Here is a 19,388-nt window from a genome sequence, read left to right on the forward strand (position 1 = left end):
ATGTTGTGGTGTAATTTTTAATCAGGATTCTGCCTTGAACTCGGCTATTTCCTTCCTTCCTTCCTTCCTTCCTTCCTTCCTTCCTTCCTTCCTTCCTTCCTTCCTTCCTTCCTTCCTTCCTTCCTTCCCTCCTTCTCCCCTTCCCCCCTTCCCCCCTTTCCCTATCTGCTTAATGTTGTTTGTTCTCTCTCTCTCTCAAATCTGGACTGAAACTACATATTATATTAGCAAATGAGAATGAGGTGGATACAGTTAGTGGCTAAGAGTGAAAAAAGCCAAACAATTCCAGCGGCAGTCAAGTCCAGAAGAAGAACATTTGCCTTCTTTTAGTACTAAAACAAATGATATACCTCAATAGAAAACAGTATGCTCCATTCTCTATGAAGTCGAATACCATTTCTTTTGCCCTCAAGTCATCCAAGGATGAAATCCACAGGTTATCATAGGTGACAGGATGCTATTAACAGGACCCACTGCACAGATGTTGCATTCAGTCAGCTTTGATGTGCATATCCCAACTCTGAAGGGATATAGAAGCCGACTCCTCAAATTGGAGAGCGTTAAGAGCTCTCCCTCCACCGAGAAAGGACAGTAACTACATTAGTGACTGGAAACCGCTCATGGACTTTTTGCTGAAAAAAGAAAAAAAAATGAACTTGTGATTTATGGGTTTGATGATTTATGGGCAGATTATAGGAAATTATGTTGTAACCTTAGAGAGAGAGGGTAAAATATAAATGTACTTGTAACTGCTGTTAAGAAGATCCGAAGCTTTCTCCTCTCCTCTCCTCTCCTCTCCTCTCCTCTCCTCTCCTCTCCTCTCCTCTCCCTTTGCACTTTTTCACTTAGTTATTATTTTTCTTTACTTCCCTTACCTTTCTCTTTCAAAATATGTATTGTTTTTATTCTTTTAAAAATCTCCTTAATAAAAATTATGTATAGAAAAAAGAAGTCTCCCTCCATCAAAAATGATAGGAATGGATTAATGGATTTGTCCTGGTTCTCTGCTGTTTACAGCCAGAAGAATAAGTAGCTCTGAAGAGCTATTTCCTTATGCAAATTCCTCATATCTAGCCCATGACTCTGACAGTTTGGGATGATATGCTACATCCACATCAAGTAGCCATACTCCTTCACCTCCCCCCCTCACAAATCCTTGCAAATTTGCCTTCAGACATTTAATGTGTAACCATAGACCACATGAGAGCCAGTTTGGTGTAGTGTTAAGGCATCAGGCTAGAAACTGGGAGGCCATGATTTCTAGTTCCGCTTTGAGCACAAAGCCAGCTGGGTGACCTTGGGCCAGTCACTCTCCCTCAGCCCTAGAAAGGAGGCAATGGCAAACCACTTCTGAAAAACCTTGCCAAGAAAACTGCAGGGACTAGTCCAGGTGGTCTCCATGAATCAGACACGATTGAACAGGAAAAAAAATAGACCACATAGGGATAGGCAAAACAGTGCTTCTAGTCCTCACAATACTCCTGGACATCTTTCTTGTCAACAGCTTCCTTGAGGTGGAGCAAGAGGAAGCAAATAATGAAAGCAACTTCCCTCGTGTTTTTATGTGTATTGTGAGACAACCGACATGCGCCCGCAAGAGGGGCAGAGCTTGCATTGGGACAGAGCAACACTGCTTTTGTCATTTTGATGAGAGACAGTTGCCTATGTGTCTTGAGTTCTCACTAAGCTACCTGCAGGGTCCTCTGTCTTTGGATTTTTAAAAGATTTTTTTTTAACTAAAAAAAAATAGGAAGGTGGCATGCCGCAAAACTCAGCCCCATCTTTTAAAATCTGTTTCCAAAAATGCCTCTAGGCCACATGGAATTCCCTTAGGCATTTTTATAAAACTGGTTGGTGTGGTAGCCCAGCCCTTAATTTACAGATGTACTGGCCTGTATAGAGAACAATACAAAACAGTTAAAAAATAATAATCTGGAGAGAGGGAAACATCCTAAGGCACTACTGGTGGTGCTGAGCCATTGATGGCAGCCATTTTGAAAACGTGTCCACAATATTTTTTCCGAATTTCAGGCTGTGTCCATGGCCACCAAAGCTCTCTGTCACTGCCGGCTCTCACTCAGCAAGGGAGAAACACAGTTCCAATGGAAACAGGATGTTTCCTGCAGTTTTTAAACATGCAATTGGCTTATCAGGGCTATCGTAGCCAGCTGGGGCTCTACCCGGCTTTCAAGCACCCATGGAGCCAACAGGAGAGCACCCTGATCTGAGCAGAGATGACAGTCCAAACTTTTTCACTTTCATCTCCTTTCTCTTTGGGGTGGGGTGGGGAACTTGAATATTCTACTCCTGACCTTTGGTGAAAGGGGGATTTAATTACCTGCACAGTTTACATAAATTATGTGGCCTGTTTAGATTAATCCTTTGCAGAAATCAATAGAAACAGAGAACGTCCAGAGAAAATGGTCGCTCACAAATGCCACCAAAGGTCATACGAATCTTTCAGTACAAAGGGCAGTGGAGCAAGAAAGACAATTGGTGACACATCCTTGTCATCCACAGCATGGTTTGTGTTACTCCTCCCTGTCTACTTTTCCAGCCGCAGAATGATTTATCAGTTGCTAGAGGACAGAGGGTGCAGACTTAAGAGGGATCCATGTGAAGAACATTATCTGGCAACAGTGATAGTAACTCTTTTGCAAATTGTGAGGATAAGACTGAGTGTGTAAGCATCCATAATGAGCTATGGTGACGTCAAAATGAGAACTCGTGTGTCATCAAGTCATCATGCAATAACACACATGCATTGTGATATCTGTTGTAGGTCCATAAGTTGCAGCATTCATGTGATGAGGTCATGATGTGTGTGTTTTCATGTTCTCCCTTGTCTCCCTTGCAGCCATGACAGCATGTTTGCATGAATATTTTCAATAAGTTTCCAAAAATGGCACTTCTTTCTTCCTTTGCATTTCTTGACAAACAGCGGTGCCACCACTGGGGTTGCAAGTAGGAATGAGACTGATGCCAGTGATGTTTCAGCATCACTACACAAAGCCCATCTCTCTTCTTGTAATGGTATGTGGAAATGACCTTGGGAGACTGGGCCCAGAGACGCTGCCTAGGGAACAGTCAGATAAGAGGCAGCATAGTCCACAGCTGGATAGTCGGTGGGGCAAAAGGCTCAGGAGGGACCCTCCCTAAGTTCTTGGGCTATAAATGTGGCAATGGGAGAATTGTACTTTCAGACTTGCAAGAATCTGTTAGTGTGGCTTTACAATAAAATAGAATTAGCGCATCTGGTTGTGTTTCCTGTCTGATCTACCTGGTAAGGCTGACATCAATCTTGCTGCTGGGACTTGTCTGGGCTGTCACCAGGAGTCAACACTGACTTGAAGGCACAAAACACACACAAACACACACACAGACACACACACAACCCTAAAGCACAACAAGTTCAGCAAGGCTGATAATTGCAAAGGCAGATTTTGCCCCAGTTCATAGGGAGTAGAAGTAGTAATGGTACTCCTTTTTTGGGCCCTCCTTGTAAATTTGTGTTTGCAAAAGTGCACGAAAATTGCAAAAAGCCCAATGATGACCAATGGAAGCAATGTCATTTTGATCCCAAGGTGAATTCATTCACTTAATAACAATTCCTCTCTACTCCTGTCTATTGCCATAATAACTCAGCCATCTGCCTTCACAATTCTGTCAGTCCTTCACTTACAGTCTCATGTTCTTTCATGCCAGCTACTTTCTTCTCTTCTGAGCCATTGATTATTGCCACTGGTTCTTCTACTTTAATTACTGTTGCAGCTGCTTTTACATTTTTTTAGTCTTACCTGGCTGGTAGGTGAGTGTACCAGCATGTGGGCACACCTTTGGCTTCAAAGGACACTAGATATGGCTTCTGTGTATGCTGAAGAAACAATTCCTTTGAACTCTTATACTGACCTCCTGTTGGTCTTATTGGCACCTTCAGATAGCCATGATAAAGGTGGAGCTACCCCTTTCATTGTTTTTTGTCTCAACAGGTAGCAGCACCTGGCCAAATTCAACAGTTTTGATTCAAAGCATCAAAGTGAATTGACTTGATTTTCCACATTGATTCAATAATCCAACATGCACCTGCCTAATTGCTTCCAAATCATGGGAATGAATAGTTCCATTCTATTCTCAGTTGATTAGCTCCTACTGTATTCAATTCTAGGCATTACACTTTTAAGAAGGATTCAGACAACTAGGACAATTTGGGAGAAGAGCAACAAAAGTGATCAGGACGTAGAAACATCATGCTTTAAGGAGAAATTGAGAGAAGTGGAGATGCTTAACCTGGAGAAGAGAAGACTGAAGTGGGATTTGATAGCATTTCATAGGTATCTGAAAGGATAACACACATAGAAGAATGCTAAAAATTGTCCACTGTCTTTCTAGAATATTGGACACATACAGTAATAAGTTACAGAAAAGCAGATTCTGGCTGAATAGTAGGAAAGCTTTCTGAAAATAAGAATAAGTTGATAATGGAGCCAATTCCCAAGGGATTTTTTGGGATCCCCTTGGCAGGATATATCAGGGATGCTTCAGTTTGGATTCTGGCACAAAACCAGGGCATACAACCCAGTTATGTGCATGGATTCATCCATAGAGTAATGAAATAATAGTATTGCAGAATTGGAAGGGGTCACAAGGATCATTTAGTACAATCTACTGCAATGTGCCCTCCTCTGAACTCTCTTTAATGATTGATTGATTGATTATGTCAGCAAGTCGGTATCAATGTTTAGCAACCACATAGACAGAACTTCTCCAAGATGAACTGTCCCAACCTAGTCCTTCAGGACTTCCAGTGATACATTCATTGAAGCTGTTATCAAGTCCATCCACCTTGCTGCTGGTCATCCTCTTCTCCTCTTTCCTTCTACCTTTCTCCACCACCTTCCAGGAATGCAGTGAGAAAACCCGAAGATCAACACCATACTTTCCTCCTCCAATAAAACAAACTCCACTGAGCATTACTCTGGATCCAACAAACTATTAGGGAATTGAATGACTTGCGTATCTGTTGGGTTTGAAAATGCTTACCTCTCAGACAGGCCAGAAAGAATGCTTCTTTCTTTGATACAGCCAACGTATGCTTCCAAAGCAATGAGATGGCTGAGCTACCCATATCTAGTGGCAAGCAGGCATGGCAAATCAGAAGGAAAAGAATTATTGTCCAAATTATCATAAACCACTGCCAGGGAAGTTACTAAATTAATCTGATAGATTGGGTGACCTCATTTTGCTGTCTTTAGAAATGACCCCTATGAAACCACAAACTTTATGGTGCTGCTTCAAACCATTATTTTATATGGATCCTTGAGCAAATAAGATTGTATGGAAATATCAGTGTTCCTTATATTAGCTGGTTTGTAAAGGATCTGATCTCTCCATAAAGACCGCTACAGATTGCGTACTTCAGCTATATTCTGTTTAAAATCTGGATCTTTTCAGAAAAAAAATGACTTGCATTCCAGCCCTGTCCTTGTATCCTTGTGACAGATGGTGTCTATATACTGTCCAGGAGGCCTTTAGTGACATCTGAAAGGCACTTGTAGTTCATATGTATTAGTTGAGGAACAAAATGATTGAATTTGAAATGACATTGCATGGAGGCAATAGAAGCAAACCAGGCAACGGAGATAGGAATCAGTGCAATGTTTGTTTGTTTCTGAGCTTTGCAGTAACAAAGCCTTCCACTTTGGCTTCTGATTGTGCTTTCTATTTCTTACCCATTTTGCTGCTTCAGAATTCTTTCACAGATTATTACTTGTGTGCAGGTTAAAGCTATCCTACTTCTACCTTCGTTGATCAGGACATGCAACACAGCTGCAAAGTTTGGTATTTCTCCCTCCCTCCCTCAAGCTGAGCATCATTAAAACAAAGTGGCAGGCTGGGAGATATACCCCAAAAAGTATTGGGTGAGGCAAGAATAAACATTAAATTTGGCTTTGTTTAATTCTAATTAAATAGAATCAATAGAATCACAATGGCTGGTATCTTAGACCACTCCTCCCACATACGGGCTGTATAGGATTCTTCTGCCACTTGGACTTTATTCTTATTCTTATTTTTACTCTTATTTTTATATTTATTTATTAAGAGCAATGATATATTTATATATTGTATTTATATTGTATGTTCATTGTTTTAATTGATTATTTTATTGTAAACTGCCCAGAGTCCCCCAATGGGAGGAGATGGGCGGGGACGAATAATAAACAAATAAATATTTCATCATTCCGCCCCCCCCGTCTCATTCAATTTTTCGATTTAATAATTTTGGGAGATTTCTGGGAACAGACTAAGGCTTTGGGGAGTCAGACAGCCCTGTGGCCTGAAGTTGTGAAACTCTGCCACAACTTAGACAAGACATTGTCAGTGTAGAAGGAACTGATTTTATTGTAAACTGCCCAGAGTCCCTCTTTTGGGGGAGATGGGTGGTGGCTAAATTTGATTAATAAATAAAATAAATAAACAAATAAACTGTGTTTCTGCACAATATAGTATGCACATTAAAAAAAATTAAAATTTATTAATTTTTTTATTAATCAAATTTATCACTGCCCACCTCCCAAAAGGGACTCTGGTAGTACGTGGCCATTTGCAAAAAAGGAATGGGAAAGAGGCCTAGGCACCTTTTCAAATGCAAGGGCAAGTGCCATTCTGAAATCTGCCAGCTGATAACTATTTTCTGTGCCTTCCTACTGGCTGGTTGGAAGGGTGTGGCCAGTTCCATAGAATGACATATTGCAAAAGTAGGCCTATGGCTAAGTGGTAAGAAAAAAATGCCAAGAATTAGATGGGGAAACAATTTTATTTAATTAATTAATTTTATAAATTTATTCACTGCCCATCTCTCCCCGACAAGATTGGTTGTGTGGAAGTGCTTAAATATGATGCTGAGACTAAGTATGACTGGTGAAACATCAAGCACAGATTTGCCATGATTCTGTATAGCATCATCCTGAGGAAAAGGTGATTGGCCCCATCCAGATCCAAGCATATACTATGACCATGTTAGATCAGGATTCAACCTATCATTGGGGTGAAGCAAGAATAAAACACAATTAGATGTCAAAATAGTGAATGTCTTTGGCAAGTGATTGCCAACTTCCATTTGAGTCTTGGGGTGCCAAGTTGGGACATCAGTTTACTCTGCTCTTTTAAAATTATAGATTTTTAGAAAAGAAGTGCCAGCCATGATCTAGGCTGAACAAAGAGGTTTATTTCTAATCCATCTTTCTACAAATTATTTTAAATGTTCAGAGATGTTTCAGAGAGGGGAAGGGCCTGGTAAGATGGATTGCCCACAAGGTGAACAGTGAAGGAAATACATGAGCAACTGATTTAACATCCAGATACTCACCTGCAGAAGAAATGATCTCATGAACCTAACTCATAGAAAAGGAATGGAATTCAACAGTAATCAAGGGCACAGTCAAACCTTTGTAGCAAAAGTGTTTTTGGGTGGTGGAAGAGGCTGGAAACAGTTGTCCTGGAAAAGAAGAAAAGGCTGTCAGACACCAGTGGGATTCTTCTTCAGAGAGGACCTATCCCATTCTTGCTCATTGGAGTCTGGGAGAGATTATTTCTCGGAGGAAATGACTGTTAGAATTTTTTACTACACTGATGTGGCAGCGTTGTCCAGCCATGTAGTCAGGATCACTTCCCACTGAGAGTGGTTAAAACTACGCATACAAAACACACTGGAGGAATATGTCTGAAAGCTAGATGTGAAATATTTCATTGAATTAATTAATCAGTTAACATTTTTTGGTTGATTAAAATAATTGCTGTTAGCCAGTCAGGTACTAGTGACTCCTCCAGGCAAACCGGCTTGAGAAAGCAGAGAGGGTCTAGAACAGTGTTTCTCAAACTCATCAATTTTAAGTTGTGTGGACTTCAATTCCCAGAATTCCCCAGCCACCTCTTAAAGGAAGGATGATCTTGATTTTTCTTTGGTTTGGGAAGGGTTCTGGAAGGTTTTGAGGACAGACAGGCAGTTTAAAATAAGTTTTCACCCTGTCTTTCTGTTCTTGCCATCAACATTGCTGAAGATGAGAAACAAAACTATATCTTCAGTCACAATAAAATCAGGAACCAGCTTTTTTGGACTCCCATGACATGGACCAATCAGAGATCAGCTTGCCAGGTTCAACTTCAAGAGCCCCGTCAGTCCCTGTCAAGTTGCCTGGGAGCTGCGAAGAAGTACATCACAAAGCAGCTCCCTCTGCCTCTGAAGATGCCAGCCACTGCTTCTGGCGAAATGTCAGGACAACAGAAAACTAGGCCATGGCCCTCTGGCCCAAAAGCTCATCACTGCTTCATTGATGCCAGACATGAAAGCCTACACCAATATATTATATCCATGTTATTAGTAAATCTTCCGTTTTCCCTTCCCTTCCCTTCCCTTCCCTTCCCTTCCCTTCCCTTCCCTTCCCTTCCCTTCCCTTCCCTTCCCTTCCCTTCCCTTCCCTTCCTCTCCTCTCCTCCCTCTCCCTCTGTCTCTCACATACAAACACATCTATCAATATACAGAGTGATCCTCAGAAGAAAGGGAAAAAGATCTTCCTACTTTCTCAAAGATCTCAAAAAAGGTCTTCATACTTTCACTGGTTAAATCAGCTTTTCCCAACTTGACACTTTCTACATTATTGGAGTCTGGCTTCCTTTATTTCCATGGGAGAAGGTATGTGTGTGCACATGCATGTCAAAAGAGTCAAGATGGCAGCTATAACTCAAAGCACTACCCCTTTTTTTAATGTGCATTGCCAAGCTCCATGCTGGAGAAACTTGGCCTAAATATGAAGCAGCAGACTTTTTTGGGATCATCTATAAAGTGAATTGTAACAGATTACTAAGCCTGACTAATATCCTATTTCTTTCCGGGATATGGAGGATGTCATTGTGCTGGTGGCTAACACTGGTGTAACAGGAGGATGCTGTCTTTTCTGGTATCAAAGGAAGCAAGATAGTTTGGCAAGGATACCCTCTGTCCTCTCTCCATATCCAAGCATATATTCCAGAAATCTGATGAATGGGCAAGATATGCTGGAAAAGTTGATAGGCAGCTTTCTCAACTCCGTTACAATCTTCCACAAAGTCCTTGGAGATAGCAAAAGTGCTACAATGCCTTTGGGAAATAGACTTCCAAAATACCTGCCAAAAATTCACGGATAGCCTGAGGTGAGTCAGTGTCTCTCCAGTTTATATTCTGTCAGAAGTCATTTCTTTTTTTAAAAAAATAATCCTTGCATTCTACATATGACATTTCCTGGTAAGAGAATATATTTTCTCTGCTCAAAATAAGACAGGCAATGAATTTTTGTACTAGGCAGGGAGTTGGACTAAAAGGTCTACTCCATTCTAGGACTCTGTGATAATTCTTAGAGGAGTCCTGAGTAGATATTTTAGAGTACATTGATCAAAATCCTTGATCATGATAGTGTAGATTAGATAACTTTGGTCTGTTTAAGAACTGAAGTTATACAGTCCTAAAATAACCACTGGTTGGTTACAAGCTATCTCACTGCAGGCTGTACCAGCCACACTTTCTGAACTTCCTTCAAAGGCAGCTGCAGGTAAATTGTCCACTGTTGTAATCTAATCTGGAGATTACTGGGTTTCTGAAGTTCGTAATAGTTACAAAGTCATTAGGGTAACTAATGAAAAGCTCCAGGCACTGAGTAACTCTGCCTTTTCAGACATTTGGGAGCTCATGAGTTGTGCAATGCAGAGACCATGCAAAAACTCTGGGGTTCCCAACAATTGACCATGCTCATTTTTTAAATGGAATTGCTGGCATCTGCACCACTAGCTTTTTGGGAAAGAGATTTTCCTCTGAGTCATTCATTCCTTAAGCTGGGATGGTCTTCTAAAGCAGCAGATGTGTTATCTATGGCCATCCAGATGTTCTGAAATGACACTAGGAAAGACAAATCAACAAGAAGTTTATCATCTTTTTTCTGAAGTTCAATATTGATATTGTTTCCAGAACGAAGGGAGGGAAGAAAAGAAGAAAGAAAGATTTGAAAGATGCAACATCTGGAATAAATAAGCCTCTAACAGTAGCTATATTACCAAACCTGAGGCAGACCTGCTTTTGCAAATACCTGACTTCCAGTCTACATGAAATGGTGTTTGCAAAACAACTGTGAAACAGTTATTTGTGGAGAGAAGTGTTGAAATGGGTAGGGGCTGAAAATACAAAATAAGGCATTTGGGGGAAAATGTAGGCATTACTAAGCCCAAATCAAGATAAGATGAAACAAGCAATTCAGATAGTAAAATCTGAAGCTGGATTCACATAACATGCTAAAATAAGATTGGGTAGCTTGTGGTTCAGTGTATTGTGGGAATTCAGCCACTGACATATCATGTTGGGAGATCCAGGCATTATATGGCTAATTTGGGGTGTGTAATTTTATTACATTGTTAAATTTGTATCCCTCTTTTTCCCCAGGAACTTAAGGCAGTTTATGTAGCAGTTTCTCCACAACAACACAGAAGGTCAGGTTGGAAATGAGACTGGCCTGGCGTCACCCAGTGAGTTCTATGGTCAAGTGAAGACTTGAGCCCAGATCTCCCTGATTCAAGTCCAATGCATTATTTCCATCTTGTTGTGGGACCAGGAGATCAGGAAAGGAATTTATTGTTCCAGTCTACATGTATGTGGGACCAGGTGTCATGTCCCCCATTGCAATGTATACATACATCACAACGGGGAACATGCCTTTCCGGTGAAGGGGAGAGGGGAGGAAAGAATCAGTGCTAATCCCATAAGCACTGAAAGACAATACAGATAAAGGACAAAGGAGCCATACCTTTGCCCTGACCCGGGAAGCCATCATCCTATCTCCCTGACATCTCTGCATTACCACGGGGGACACACCTGCTCCGGACACAGGAAGAGGACAGAGGTAATCAGTGCTAATCCCCCTGATCGCCCATCGAGACTCCAGAATCGCCCCCTGATCGCCCATCGAGACTCCGGGTTCATCATCGGTCAGGACTTTGAGACAATGGGGGGTGGGGAAGGATCAGGTCCTCACTGCGGGTATTTACTGGGTACCTCGCACGCCATGTGCTCATTCCCGTCTTTCTCCATGTCTGCACTCTATTCTTAATAAACCGGATATCCTTAGCCCTGGCTGGTGAGTCTGTGTTTTTTCTGAATAAGGCAACCATCACATAAAGACAGGAAACAAAAAATTTTTTTCCTCTAGCACCATTCCAGATTTTGTCTGTGAGGGATCAAAGCTGGCGATGGAAAGACTCAACCCACGAAGAGGTGGCTACCAGAGGACCGGCGACGGGGCACCCGATTCCACGGCATGGGCAATCAGTGAGAACACTATTCCCAGATGGTACGAAATCCAGGAGGGTTCAAGATCAAGCTCGGAGGAGGAGGAGGCCGGAAGGAGCAGGACACCTGAAGCCACCAGAGAGTCGCAGGGTGAGTGGGTCACCCTGGACGAAATGCCGGGATCCCTGCCAGGGATGCTCAGGGCGTCTAGGAAGCCACGGGACCTGCTGTCCTCGACGATCACAGGAGCCGAGGGAAGGCGCCAGATCGGACGAACCGAGGAAGGCTCCCAGACAGCTGAGAGGCTGAGGATAATGGAGGCGAGGCTGGAGTCAATTGAACAGCTGTTCCTGAGATGGTCGGTGGCATGGGAATCCCGAGGAAGGGGTGAGGTGGAACCAGGTACCAGAAGTTCATCACCCCCCCTCCCACCCCTGAGACACGACAGCCAGGGAGAGGAAGGAGATGGCAGGAGGCCAAGGCAGCGCCGGGTAGAGTTCACCTCACGGAATCCACCAGGAGGTCATCTTCCCCCCCTTCCCCCCCTGGAGATGCGACCGCTGGGAAGAGGCTGGAGCCGGCACGAAACTGAGGCAACGCCGCCCGGAGTCCAGCTTGGGGAATCCCCACACTGAGACCGGAGAACCCCAGCAGCCTGAGGTACGTCCAGATGACCAGATGTGGTTTGGAGCCAATCAGGAGCAGGGGTGAAAGACTTCGGGGTCAAATTCGATGGGAACCCAGCAACATTATCCTTCTTCTTAACAAATGCCAAGAACTACATGGAAGAATTTGGGCCATATTTCCGCTCAGAAAAGGGCAAAATTAATGCCATTGCTAACAAACTTAAAGGAAGGGCAGCTGACTGGTATGTGCAGCTATGCCAGGCAGAAGCCCCAGAGCTCGACGAATTTGATGAGTTCCTCTGGGCACTAAATCTGCACTTCAGAGACCCCTTAGAAAAGGAGAGAGCGAAGAGATCCCTAAGGGGAATCAGCCAAGGGCAACGATCTGTAGCAGATTATGCCATGGAGTTTAAAGCACTGGCTGGAAAGGTGGTGGACTGGTTGCAGTCTACCCTAATTGAACGTTTCAAAGAGGGCCTGAACTTGGATGTTCTGAGGTGGGCATTATGCAGAGATGACCCAAACACTCTACACGAGTGGATACTGCTGGCCGGTAAGGACGAAAATGCCCAGGAAACCTTCCTACAAGCCAAGAGGGCGGCGCAACAAGCGGCAACGGTAAAGGGACCCCGAACTGCTGCAGGACCGGTGAGGCCAACATCCCAATCCTGGAGAGAGGAGAGGGAGCGACGGTTCGCCAAGGGGCAGTGCCTTCGATGCGGGAAAAAGGACCACAAAGCGGCAGCGTGCCCTAAAACAAAGGTAGTTGGCAGGCCAGGAAAAACACCGGGCAAACCACCCGTAGGGCCCAAAAAGATGCCAGCGGCCAGGGGAGAGATTGTCATGTTCGCTGTTTCAATGTGTTTGATACATCGTAACGTTTCGCATGTCATTAGCTGGATGCGTGTTTCATCTTTCTCGGGAGGATGGGAGTAGTTATCTTTTGGCTTTGCTCTGGAATGTATTTGTATTATCTGCTGCGTTCAAGGTTACTTTCCCAGGCTAGCAGGTCTGACGATTGCTAGCACCTGTGACGGGCGGGGCTGTTACGAGGGAGGCAGGATACGTTTGCACCGAGGGTTTAAGTTTGCATTTGGCACGCTTTTGCTCATTCTCAGCTTTCTCTGTATTTGTCCTAAGTTCCTTAATAAATCAGATTTCATATAGCAGCCTCTTGTGAGTCTGAGTATTTGGGCTGGGGCAATCATTACAGAGATTGGAGCAAAAGAACTACCTTACTCCAGTGAAGAGGAGAATGACCAGGAAGAACTGGCGGGAAACGCCAGCCACCTGCCCTGAGAAGCGCCAGAGGGCAGGTGGAGGAGGAGAATGGGTGCAGCGATGTCGGGGTGAGTGCCAACTGTCCCACCCTGTACGTAAAAGTTAAGTTAGGTTCCACTGAGAAGTCGGTTGAAGTCTGGGCCCTAATAGACTCAGGCTGTTCTAGGTGCCTAATGCACCTGGACGTGGTTGCCGATTTAAATCTCCCCTGCTTTCCACTTCAGCACCACATAGTGTTCACGCAATTGGACGGTTCGGCAGCGGGAGGGGGCCCAGTCACCCAATTCACCGGAGAAGTGGCGCTGCAGTTAGGCAGCCACTGGGAGAGACTGAAATTTGTCGTGGCACCAGTGGGCCACCCTTTAGTCATCTTAGGCATTCCGTGGTTGGTACGAAGGAACCCATACATAAATTGGGAAACCAGGACGATCACATTTGCAGACGGCTTCTACCAAGCACCTACAGGGGACCGAATTGCCTGTGCTGTGGTGGGGAGGGCAGCGTCTACAACCACACATCTGGCTGCAGCGGCCCTGGAAGGCTTGCCAGACAAGTACACTGAGTTTGCAGATGTGTTTGGGGAGAACAAAGCAGACAAACTCCCACCCCACAGAAAGACTGACTGTGCGATAGAACTGGTCCCCAACGCACCCTTGCCAAAGCCAAAAATTTACGCAATGACCCAGAAAGAACTGGTAGCATTGCGGGAGTTTGTGGACAAGAACTTAGCATGAGGCTTCATCGAGCCTGCAAACTCGCCAGTTGGAGCCCCAGTGTTGTTCAGAGAAAAAAAGGATGGGACATTAAGACTCTGTACGGACTACCGCGGATTGAATTCGGTTTCCATATCAAACAAATATCCCTTGCCCCTAATCAAAGACATATTAGCACATCTGGCAAAGGGGAAAATATTCTCTAAACTGGACTTGCGAGAAGCCTATTTCCGCATATGCATACAGGAGGGGGATGAGTGGAAGACGGCTTTCAATTGCCCACTGGGATCATTCCAATATAAAGTATTACCGTTTGGTTTGGCAGGGGCACCAGGGGTATTTATGCAATTGATCAACGAGGTCTTGCACGAACACTTGTTCAAGGGGGTCCTTGTGTATTTAGACGATGTATTGATATATTCTGAGACTGAAGAGGAGCACGAACGCTTGGTTAAGCAGGTGCTCAGGAAACTCCGCAAAGCCAAGCTATTTGCCAAGCTTTCTAAGTGCGAATTTCATAAATCTCAGCTAGATTATCTGGGTTACAGAATCTCTGAGAGGGGCATCAAAATGGACCCTGGGAAAGTCCAGGCCATCCTGGCATGGGAGCGCCCGCGCACTAGGAGGCAACTACAAAGTTTTCTGGGATTTTCTAATTTTTACAGGGGGTTCATCAAGGGACTAGCGGAAATCGTTTTGCCCCTAAATAATTTACTCTGCACCAAGGGTTTGGGAGACACGCGCAAGGCATGAAACCCGGGAGCGCTACTTAACTGGACACCTGAATGCCAAAGGGCTTTTGATCATCTCAAAAGCCTGTTCACAGCCGAACCGGTTCTACAACACCCCGACCCCACCAAGCCCTTTGTAGTCCAAGTAGATGCCTCCGATTTCTCAATTGGGGTGCCCCTGCTTCAGTGGGATCCAAATGATCAGCTGAAGCCCTGCGCGTACCTCTCCCGCAAGTTCTCCGAAACAGAACGGAGATGGCATGTATGGGAGAAAGAGGCTTTTGCCGTCAAAGCTGCCTTAGAGGCATGGAGACACCTCCTGGAAGGGGCCACTTGCCCCTTTGAGGTCTGGATGGACCACAAAAACCTGGAAGCACTCAGTACCCCGAAACGCCTCAGCCCCAAGCAGGTTCGCTGGGCTCAATTTTTCAGCCGCTTTAATTTTCAGCTGAAGTTCATACCGGGAAGAAAGAACTTCTTAGCTGACGCTCTCTCTAGGCGGCCCCAGGATGCCAGTCAGGCATCAGACATTATAGGTACTGTGTGGACCGACACACAGCTGGTTTGCCAAGCTGTCACGCGCAGCCAAACTGGAACACAGCGTACTCCGGCACAACTGCCCGCAAGGGGAGGGAGACGCATGTCAATTTCATCGCAATTGCAACAGCAGTTCGTACAAGCTTAAAAACGGATACATGGTTGCAAACCAATAAAAACAATGTTTCTTTTGAAAATGATTTGGCCTGGAAACAAAATAGCCTGTACGTGCTGGAGCAATTGCGAGCAGAGGTTCTGAGACGTTCTCATGATGACAAAACGGCAGGGCACTTTGGCTTTGTAAAAACACTACATCTGGTAAGGCGACAATTCTGGTGGCCTACACTTAGGAGGGATGTAAAAGATTATGTCGCTGCTTGCCCTACATGTGCTATGGCCAAGCGAAAAGTGGGTAAGCCCCAGGGACTATTGCAGCCGGTGGCAAGCCCCTCCCGCCCTTGGGAGGAAATCTCGATGGATTTCATCGTAGACTTGCCACCCAGCCAGTGGAAAACGGTCATCTGGGTGGTTAAAGACTACTTTTCGAAACAAGCCCATTTTATTCCATGCGCCTCCATTCCCTCCGCTCAACAGCTGGCACGCCTCTTTTTAAATCACATTTACAAATTACACGGTACCCCCTCCCGCTTGGTCACAGATAGGGGTACACAATTTACTTCTCAATTCTGGAAGGCATTTTTGAAGTTAATTGGCACCAAGCAGGCATTGTCCACTGCTTGGCACCCCCACACGGACGGCTCTACGGAAATCCTTAACTCCACCCTGGAGCAATTTTTGCGCTCCTTCATAAGCTACCAGCAAGATGATTGGGTAGACTTACTCCCCTTTGCTGAGGTGGCATACAACAATGCAGTGCACCAGAGCACGGGCCACACACCCTTCCGGGTAGTCTATGGATGAGACTTCGCCCCAATCCCGGAGTTGCCACAGCCAGCTACCCCGCCTTGTTCCCCAGATGACTGGGCTGCTCAGCTAGCCAACGTTTGGCCAATCATTCAGCTGGCTCTCTCTGAAGCCCAAGCAACCTACAAGCATTATGCGGACAACCACAGGGCTGCGCAGCCAGACTTCAAAGTGGGAGATAAGGTCTACCTCTCCAATAAATTCATTAAGTCTCCGCAGCCCTCAAAGAAGTTAGCCCCCAAGTTCATTGGCCCTTTTCCAATAGTGGAAATAATCAACCCGGTAACTTTTAAGTTAGAATTGCCACACAACTTGAAACGCATACACCCGGTGTTCCATTGTGCCTTACTGAAACCGGCTACCTCCTCAAAGTGGCATACCGAACCCCCCCCCCGCCTCCTCCCATCATGATCGATGGGTAGCAGCACTTTGAAATAAAGGAGGTTGTAGATTCCCGAAGGCTACGAGGCACCCTTCAGTACCTGGTCCACTGGAGACATTTCCCCCACCCTGAGTGGGTGCATGCCCAGGATGACTCAGCGCAACGGCTAGTCACACACTTCCATGCAGCGTATCCTTCCAAACTGGCACCTTGAAGTTTCTTTTTGGGGAGGCAGTATGTCATGTCCCCCGTTGCGATGTATACATACATCACAACGGGGAACATGCCTTTCTGGTGAAGGGGAGGGGGGAGGAAAGAATCAGTGCTAATCCCATAAGCACTGAAAGACAATACAGATAAAGGACAAAGGAGCCATACCTTTGCCCTGACCCGGGAAGCCATCATCCTATCTCCCTGACATCTCTGCATTACCACGGGGGACACACCTGCTCCGGACACAGGAAGAGGACAGAGGTAATCAGCGCTAATCCCCCTGATTGCCCATCGAGACTCCGGAATCGCCCCCTGATCGCCCATCGAGACTCCGGGTTCACCGTCGGTCAGGACTTTGAGACAATGGGGGGTGGGGAAGGATCAGGTCCGCACCGTGGGTATTTACCGGGCACCTCGCACACCATGTGCTCATTCCCGTCTTTCTCCGTGTCTGCATTCTATTCTTAATAAACCGGATATCCTTAGCCCTGGCTGGTGAGTCTGTGTTTTTTCTGAATAAGGCAACCATCACACCAGGTTACCTGAGGGACCGCCTCTTCCCCGTTACATCAACCCGTCTCACCCAATTGTGCAGAGAGGTCATGTTGTGGACCCTGTCTGTAAGAGAATTCCATCTGGCAGGGTCCAGGAGGTGGGCCTTCTCTGCAGTAGTGCCCGCCCTCTGGAACATCTTGCCCCAGGAGGCAAGGCTAGCCCCATCACTCCTGGCCTTTCGGAGAAACTTGAATACCTGGCTTTGCCACCTGGCCTGGGGTGGGGAGGAGAACAGTCATGCCTGGGGTTGGCTAGTGCCTTGAAGTACCTCTTCCACGCAGATACTCAATGAGGTACTGTGGGCTCAATGAGATCACAGCCATCTGGACTTTATTCTTATTTATATTTATTAGTGATGTGTCATTCTTTTATAGCGTATTTTTATATATTTACTGTTTTTGTGATTACTTTGTTGTAAACCGCCCAGAGTCCCTCTGGTGGGAGGAGATGGGTGGTGACAAATTTGATAGATAGATAGATAGGTAGGTAGGTAGGTAGGTAGGTAGGTAGGTAGGTAGATAAATATTGCAAAATCTACCTGGAGCAATGCAGATAAATAGAAACGGAAGAATCAACTGCAGCCATCTCCCAATGGTAAATCGACTACTGGTCTCACTCAAGCCAAGTAATTTGGAGAATCCCTATCGAACATTTGAAACCAATCCAGTTTCTGACTACAGACCTTCCATGCTGCCACATTGGCAAGGCCGGGATAGTCCTTTATTATTCTAATCAAGAGCACTATGGATCTTTTAATAGCTGGTCTGCTGCACCCATGGGAAACTCTCCCCCCCCCCAATATTTTCACTCCTCCAAATGGGAAAGAGATGATGGTTAGAAGGTTCACCTTGGAAAGATTTGTGCCTACAAAAAAGAGCAATTGCAGTCCCTTCAACTCCTAGAATATTGAAGTGTGAGAGCAGATTCTTGCAATCTGTTCTCAATCCCTCAGTGTTCAGGTTTCTCCCCATCAGTACATTCAAGAGGGAACACAAAAGATTTTCCTTGGGTTTCTGGATGCACTCAGGCTTTGGAGAAAGAATGAACTGGAAGATGTCAAAAGCGTTTTCCCCCGAATGGCGAACTTCATTAGTGAACAGCTCATGCGGATATCTTAAATCCTGTTCCTAACCGCTGATCCCTACCTGTTTTGGGAAGAGATATATAAGGATGCTTATAAGCAAGTGTCTCATTTCCATTTCCAAAAGGTCACATTTCTATTGAGCAGATGCATTTGTGTACGCTGACGCCACTTTCCCCTGCCATCGTGCTGTTTACTCCATGATCAATATCACAGTCTAGACTTGAATGTCTTTGGAATCTGATTGCAGCTTAATTTCCCACAAGATCAACTGGCCCTGGCTGAAACTGCTGCAATTGGCAGACCTGGGAGGGAAAAAAAAAGACCCAGAATGGCAAATGCCTTTGCAGCACAGTTAACGCAGCCCAGTGTAGTTTGGTGTTTTTATCACTTTTCAGGGAGAATTAATCTGTCACATTTCTCTATTATCAGTTCGGGAACAAAACAGAGTCATTTGCACCATCTTCAGACCATGTCCAGGTCTTGCAAAGATGCCCTGCGTAGATTCAGCTACAGGGGTAAATTTGAGATTCCGTCCTTGCTGCCTCCTCCTCCTCCCATCACCCCCTTTCAAGTTTTAATTACTTGATGGTGGATTCCTTTCAGACTACAGTGACCAGATTGATTGTAGATGCTTTCAGCTGAAACATTACATTATAGGTTGAAATAAAAAAAGATAATAAAAATAATAGGTTGAAATAAAAAAGTTGGTAAGAAAATAAAATGTTTAATACACCGGTCTGGAAACACAAGCAATCAGAAGCTCTTACTGCTACCAGCACAGAATAGACAGGTTGTAAGAATAATAACTTGCACACAGCAGGAAAGATGGGTACCAAGAAAAAGAATTTGAGACAGCATTCATTCTGATGGACGGTTTCTATCTTCCATGTCTGGAGAATACAGTATCAAGCCATATCTTAATATTAAGCTATGTCTGTTGTTCATTTCTAACACCTTCATCATGCCTGTTAAGCATAACCCTTCTTTCTGGAGTGAGGGGGACAGGGACAAGATGATCGGCCTTCTCTTCGGTGTCC

Source organism: Candoia aspera, chromosome 3 (assembly GCF_035149785.1).
Source record: "Candoia aspera isolate rCanAsp1 chromosome 3, rCanAsp1.hap2, whole genome shotgun sequence".
NCBI classification, from domain to species: domain Eukaryota; kingdom Metazoa; phylum Chordata; class Lepidosauria; order Squamata; family Boidae; genus Candoia; species Candoia aspera.